The sequence below is a fragment of the Artibeus jamaicensis genome, unplaced genomic scaffold, assembly GCF_021234435.1.
Source record: "Artibeus jamaicensis isolate MK-2021 breed Jamaican fruit bat unplaced genomic scaffold, CSHL_Jam_final contig_391, whole genome shotgun sequence".
In the NCBI taxonomy this organism is placed as follows: Eukaryota; Metazoa; Chordata; class Mammalia; order Chiroptera; family Phyllostomidae; genus Artibeus; species Artibeus jamaicensis.
In genome coordinates this window covers 506,677-514,182 of record NW_026521814.1, presented here as the reverse complement: position 1 = coordinate 514,182, position 7,506 = coordinate 506,677, and positions in this window count along the sequence as shown.

Here is a 7,506-nt window from a genome sequence, read left to right as displayed (position 1 = left end):
ATAGCATAATTAATAAAATACACTTGATTAAAAAATAAAAAGAATTTTCACAAAAAAAAGAAACTGGAGAAAATTGTTGGATTAGAAAGTGCTGAAAATGAGCAATTCTGTAAAAAAAAATACCAATGACTAAAAATGAGTAACAGTTGTAAGATGGGTTTGGTGATAGAAATAGTCTTTTGTGGTGGTTTAGGACAGCTGTAGGGGCACATGACTGTCACATGTTATGGTTTCAAAACTACACATGATATGAACTTTCATTAATTTGGGTAAGAGTTAGCTAAGTGGAAAATACAGTTTTATAATTACTCTGAAACTTAATGTATTACTTTGGGATCTCCCCACCTCCAATTTAATGTTTGACTGATTTTCTCTTTGCTCAGAGTTAAGATGAGGAACAGTAATAGTAATAATAATATGATGATTCATTAGATAAACAACTGTATTATATATTGTGTTTGGCACTCGTGTACATTAGCTGTGAAGTTAAAAGTTCATAAATAGAGAGGATTTATGGTACATATATAGTGCCATCTTATATCTGCTCCATGTTGTGAAAGAGTTATGCCATTTTCAGGGCCACCAGCATCACTGTCATTGAACTTCCCTGGAACTGTACTTGGATGGGACAGATGCTGGCTTTGAGGATTTTGCCCTTATGGCGGGGAAATATGCACAAGTCAGACTATGTTCAGGGATCTGTGTGCCCTGAAGAAGTTGAGTTCTAGGAGTAGTCTTGGCAGCATCTGATTCAGCTCCTTAGTATCTCAATATAGTTAAAAGAGCAAGAAAAATATGAACACTAACAAAGAGAACTCTCCTATATTCTGTAGTCACAGGTTTTCTGTTATATTGAAGTTTTTTCTGGGCAGGCATTTTTGATGGGGTGAACACTGTGGAATCAAGGAGCTTTAGAAATAAACAAACACACAGCAGACTTCTTCTCCCAACAGAGAAATGCACCCTCCCCTCCAGGTGTTGCATCAATGAAGCACTGGTCCAGGGAGCAGAATTCTGGCTGGATGTGGGCTGCCACTCAACTGCTTGCCTGAACCCTTGTGCAGTGCGCCTCTTGAAAGACCTCGCATGGCATCCCCGACACAGATTTCATTTTATTGCTTATAAAATAAGGAGATGGTTTAAGAAGAGTATTTACTCTTGAGATTCTCAGTATCATTTTCAACTTGTAAGTAGAGAGAAAAATTCTTTCTAAGAAAAGCAACTCCAACAGCAAAATAACCCTTCCAAATATGTCTAATTTTGACAGGTCAGCCAGTGCCTTTTGTACTACAGTGCAAAATTGGTTGTGAATTCTACTTAGACCAGATGCCCCGTGGATTTCTAGGGAGGGGAAATGTAGGTACTTTCTGGAGGGTGAATCTTTGTATTACCCCTTGAGATAGTGAAAAATGCAGGCGGTTGAGTCCGTTTTTGAGAGGGAAAAGAAGAGCATTTGCAGTTTTAGTCTGAGTTAAGAAGTCTTAGTGATAAGTGTTTGGATACCAGTGGGGAGATGATGGGAAATAAAAAGATCTTCTTGTGTTAGAGTGAAAAAATTTCACCCATTTTCTTGTTTAATACTTCCCAAATTAGTATGACTCTATTTGGTAGATTTGTCAGGGGCTGTGTTTAGAGTCCCACCTCTACTGCAGTCTAGATTTTATTTTAAATTTTAGGGAAATACAACATAAAATGTATTTTTGAAAAAAAAATGGAGGGAGTGGACTCACCCATAACCTGACCTTTTTTCTGTATTATTGTTCAGTTTCTTATAGATATTTTTATATTGCTTAATAGTTTTCATAGTGATCATTTATAACAACTGCAGAATATTCCATTGAGTAGATGTACTATACTTTAGATAACTATTTTCTCATTGTTGGCTATTTAATCCTTTCAGATTCCTTGCCTTTTTAATAAAGGAAATTAGGGTATTTCTGTATACAATTGTCTGTTCTTTAGAAATCATCTGGTCTTTAGAAATCATTCTATTTTGTGATTGATTTTTAGAGAGTGACAGAGAAACACTAATTTGTTTTTCCACTTATTTATGCATTCATTGGTTGATAAAAATTATTCTACTGAATTAAAAAATATTTTTTGTTTCTTGCCTTTTCTGCCTTTCAAGGAATGGCCTTTGTTTCTGTCTCATATTCTAAAGCTTAGAAGATAAACGTAATTATTTAAGTTATATTGGTAATTACACTAAAGGAGTGGTTCTCAACCTTTAGTGGCCATGAGAGTCACCTGTAGCACTTGCTAAAATGTATGTTTCTGGACTCTGTCTTTGATGGTCTGATTCGCCAGATGTGGTGTGTATGCGTTGTACGCATTCTCTTGTAAGGGTGATAGAGCACATGCGATACATTCATATTGTCTTCAGGAAAATTGAGGACATCTTTTAACTCAATTGCTGTAGGTTAACTATAGAATGCTGGAGATCCTACACTCGAATTTAGGTAAACTTTTAAGTACAGCCTGCGTCGTCTAATGATTCTCGTATCTGTAAGTATAAAGCCTAGTTTTGACTTTATGTCAAAACTCATTAGGCAGCAGAGAGGGTAACTCCCTGCTGGGAGAACGAGGAGATCAGCCGCCCCTTAGCTGGGAGCCAGACAGGGAGGCAGTTCTGCCAAGTGCGTGTGAGATGATGAGGGGCGCGGGGGACACGCACTGTAAGGAGGACGCAGGGCTCGCACAGAGGGACTGCTGGAAAGTGATGTGATCAAGAGACAGTGGACCTGTTTGATTTCTTCGGAAATCTAAAGAGTGATTTCAATAAGAATGGAGTATTTAAACATATCTAGTCAGCTTTAAAAATTGATGAAACTAATGCCTTAAACTTATATTTACCATTAAAAAATCAATGTCTCCACTTTATCAGACTAAATATCTGTATGTTTATCACACTTCCTCCAAAGATATCACAGAATAAAGTTGTGATTAGAACTCAGTATGTTCTTTATTCGATATCTTCTATTTTAGAGTGTCCATCACGGAACTCAAAGCACTTGTCAGACTGTTCTTTTTTCCTTTCTTACTCAAAATATGCCGTGAGTGGGAAGATTCATTCCTGTTTTATAATCACAGCAAGAGAAGCATTGAAACGTGGATTTCTCTGCTTATAGCCTGCACACCTTCTGACTGATCTTTCACTGGATTCTCTGAGGAATGAGGTTTGTGTTCATTTGGTCTTCGTAAGGGCTACAGAAAACTTAGCACTGCTGGGAGATAATTTTCCATGTGTTCCTCACATTTCTGTATGTCTTGGGAGCAGAGACATAAACTGTCCTTTGGCTTGGAATGTCTTTTCAAGGAGGTTAGTATAGAAAGCAGTATTTTCATTTTTGAAAATAGACATAGTGTTTCCCTCTGGGGCAAAAGATAGGCATTCTTGCTGTCCAGTATAAAAGATTCAAGTTCCCTGAGTTCAAGTTTCCTTTCCTGAAATGCAAGCCACTGCATGTGTAGGCATCCATATGGGCCCATCTGTGTTGCCGCTGTAGGGCTTGGAGACAAGGAAGAACAGACGGAAATATTCTGCACATGCTGCTTGCTGTGCTGTAACAAAGTCCTTCATCTCTAACCCAAGAGTCAGCAACCAACATCCACAGAACTGTGGTTGGCTAACTCGTCATCCAATCAGTAAGGTAAAACTAAGTTATTGACAATCGCAAACTGGTATTCAATTTAAAACTGTGAAATAAAATCAAGACCCAAATAACTGACTCTAATTTATGGCTCTGGGAGAAGTCAGCACTCCTCTGCAAAGTATAGCCAGAGAAGAAATAACAGCAGCCACACATTCTTTGGGAAAAAAAGACACCTAGTAACGTGAACTGCTAATAAATGTGGTTATTCTACTTTGTTTGTATTTGAAACTGTTGAATTTGGAGTCATAAATTTGTGTGATCAAGAATTGTGATACTATTTTATTTTTGTGTAAGTTACCAAAGTGGTAGGAAATCCAAGTTTTGTCACTATTCTGCTCCCTTTCCTTCCTCCCAGAGAGTTAAATTTTGCCCAGAACATGGGGAAGAGTATGATCCAGTATGGTCGCCACTAATAGGCTCTCTGAGCAAGTGCAGTCCCCTTGGAGCAGCCGGCCCTGCTCCTTCTGTGACAGCCTGACTGTGGACATCTCTGCTGAAGTTCCACGTGGGGAGCAAGGTGCAGGTTGTACACTGCTCACTCTCTTCTCAGGGAAGGTGAAAACTTCTCCTTCTAACAGGCCAACTTCTTTCTCATCATCCTCATAACGTAATATCTTCAAGAAGCTCACGATATTTGGAAGACTAAGTCAGGAAGGATATATTTGGACTCCTAGAGTAAAGGAGTCCAAATGGCATGGCTGTTTTTCTAGAAAGGGCTGAAGAAGGAAAAGTAATTTCAGAACAAAGCATGATTTAGTATCTTAATGAATTATCCTGCCACACTGTGTTTTGTATCTTTTCTTTCTTGTATTCTCCTTAGATTTTTTTCCCCCTACTCAAAGTGGAGGGCCATTTTTAGAGTGTTGCATGAATCATTTTAAGGGTGTAAGTTCCAGGACAGTTGCCTGGGGGTAAGTGTGGATTTACAGAAAAGAGGTGCCACATCCAAAGATCCACGAAATAAATAAGAAATTTGGAGGTTGGTGCCTTAGGTCCCTGACTCCTTTGTTCTCTTCCTTTGTTCTCTTCATCTAGTAATTTTCCCCGCTCTATCAGGCTCTCAAGGTAAAACCAACCAGCAAAAGCCTGCTTAGCCAGCACTTTTACATTTGAAGACTATGTAAATGACAATAAAATACTGGCAGTATGTGCAGATTCTCTTGCATACTAGATTCAGAAAGGAAAATATGGTCTGTCTCGACTCTCACTTCTGTCAAGTGTTTAAATTGTCCTTCCAGCATATATTTAAAACACATTGTCATTGCAATGTTACCAAACAGCGAGCAAGTCAATGTATCTGAGACCACACAATGATTGACACTTTGTAAGTCAAACAGAGACATGGAACCTCATGCTGTGACTGCTGTTTCCAGCTATGAGGACTGCGGATACAGTTTCTGATGGTGTAGAGAGATGTGTAATGTTGGTTCACAACCACGAGCTGTAGAGTCAGAAGGTTACTTCGACTTCTTGGTCGCTTAGCACATGTTGCCTCCCTGAGTGGGGAGAGCAGAAGCAAAGGGCAGTGGTGTGGCTAATACGTTTCCAAGCAGTGCCTTTCTGTGTGAAATATGAGGATGTTGTTTATCTTATTATTTTTGGTCTTTTACTTTATTTGGGTTTGGAAAAGATCATCACCTTTGGGTTACATGTTCACGTAGGATCACAGAGCAAGTCTAGGAGGAGAGGTGGTCCTTCTGAGTCGCATGGTTGTATGTGGCCGAGTGAAGTCCTTGCCCTCAGTTCAGACCATTTGCTAAGTTTTTCACAAATTATCTGAAGAATTCAACTAAAAATATGAAATTTGCACCTGACATGAAAGGTCAGACTAACATTCTTAATTAGAATAAAGTTCTATCTAAGTAGCTGCCCCAGCAACCACCCCAGCAGAATTAGAGTGAACTGCTTTTTCAAGCCCTGTATTGCGAACCATTGTAGAAAGCAGAAAACACATTTTTCATCTTTGTATTCTAAAAGTGTAGCTCAGTGCCTGCCACAAAATGCATGTAAATGAGTGAAGGAATGAATGAATGCCAACAATTAAATAACAATGCAAATTTAAAAAGAGGTTTTCTGGGTTTTGTTTCCTGAGGTCACTCTTCCCATATCATTTTTGTCAGCTCTACTGCCTACACCTCATTTTATTACATCTTTTACTTTTTTCTAATTAAGTTTATGATGGTTCATAAACCCTGTGAAAACAGCAAGGTTATCCACTAAAGAGCATTTCTTGATCCTTGTTCCCTTAATAAGCATCCTTGGCCATGTTTTTGACTTCCCAAAAGAGTTTTTGCACAGACTTCATACTATTTAAATGGAGAAAGAAGAGAACAACATGATCAATGAAATTAAGGCTTTTGCATAATTAGGGGAAAGACACCCTTTGCCTGGCACAACTTCAATCTTCTTTTTCACCAGCTGCTAAGTCATTTTCATCTCCCTAGCCGCTTCCTCCAAGTGCAAACACACCTGTTTTCCCAGCTCAGTCCCTGTTCTATGCTGGCTCCTTGTGAGAAGGAGATGTGTTTTGACTTGTATCAGAGGGCTGAATAATATTCTTCTTATTCTCAGATGACAATAGTCCTCTTTGGTGGACTGAGTGGTCGTCATCCTCAGAAATTTCCTCCTGAGACTGTGAGTAGGACATATCACTTAGTAAACCGTTTTTATGTGTAACTTCAAGCTTGGATTTCTTTTTCTGGGCAACTTCTTGCTTTGTCAATCTGTGAAAACCCCTCTGGCCTGGTTGTACCTGATGCAATGACCAGGGCTTAGTGTCTGGTGGCCAGTCCAGAAACAACCAACCTTGTACTTCCGAATCTGCTGCAGTTGAAATCACTGACAGATTGGGGAACTGGCAGGCCAGTGTGGCACTCCTACTTGGCACTCAAGGAAGGAGCTGAAACTGGTGCATAAAGGCTGCACAGCTTATGTGTAAATGGAACTAAAGCAAAAGCAAGTGTCAGAGATGAGATTAAGAAAAGTCAAAGATAAAGCTGATTTTCAGCTAAAGTAAAGGCTATTTCCACCTCTCTTGTTTCAAATATACTCCCATCAGGCATGCATGATTTACATGGAACTCAGAAGTTTTAGTTCTTAGCATCTTTAAAGCTTTTTACCACAGACTGTTCAGGAGGGACTGATTCATTTTTTTATCTGGAATTGCTTATAGACCCCCAACCCCATCTGATATATAAACTTTTCCAAAATAATGGTGCCATTCTGAGGATTTCTTTACACTGTCCCCACTCTGTGTTCCTCCCATCTGAATAGTACACCTCTTATCTTAATCTGTAAAATGCCATCCTGTCTGGTTCTGTCTTGCTAGCAAGTCATTCAGTTCCCAAATCAGTTCTTTACCTCCATCATATAGTTTAGTATTTTACAATAGGAGAACTGTAACATAGCACATTCTTCTCCTAATAGGGAAATGTGAAATTCACTATGGCAATGCTAATTAAGCAGAGTTTAACATTAGCTTTAATTTAAAGCAGCCCTCCTGAGATTTCCTAACATATACCCAGGGTGTCATAAAATCTGAAGCCACGCTCCCTCTCAATTAGCATCCATTTATTTGGGAGCAACACCACGCAGCAGTAAACAGGCACAACCTGTTCCTTTTTGTTTTATTCTGCCCAGCAGCAGCCTACTCTTTGGAGAGTTGCTTCAGCAGCAGCAGCAGCAGCAGCAGCAGCAGCAGCAGCAGCAGCAGCAGCAGCATCCTTTATGCAATTTGGTTAAAACCACATCAGGCTCAAATAAAGTGTCTTACCAGACATCTCCACCCCAAATCTTAGGTGTGTGTTTTCAGTCTGAAGTTGCATCACAGCAGTGAGTTAATTGTTGAAATAAC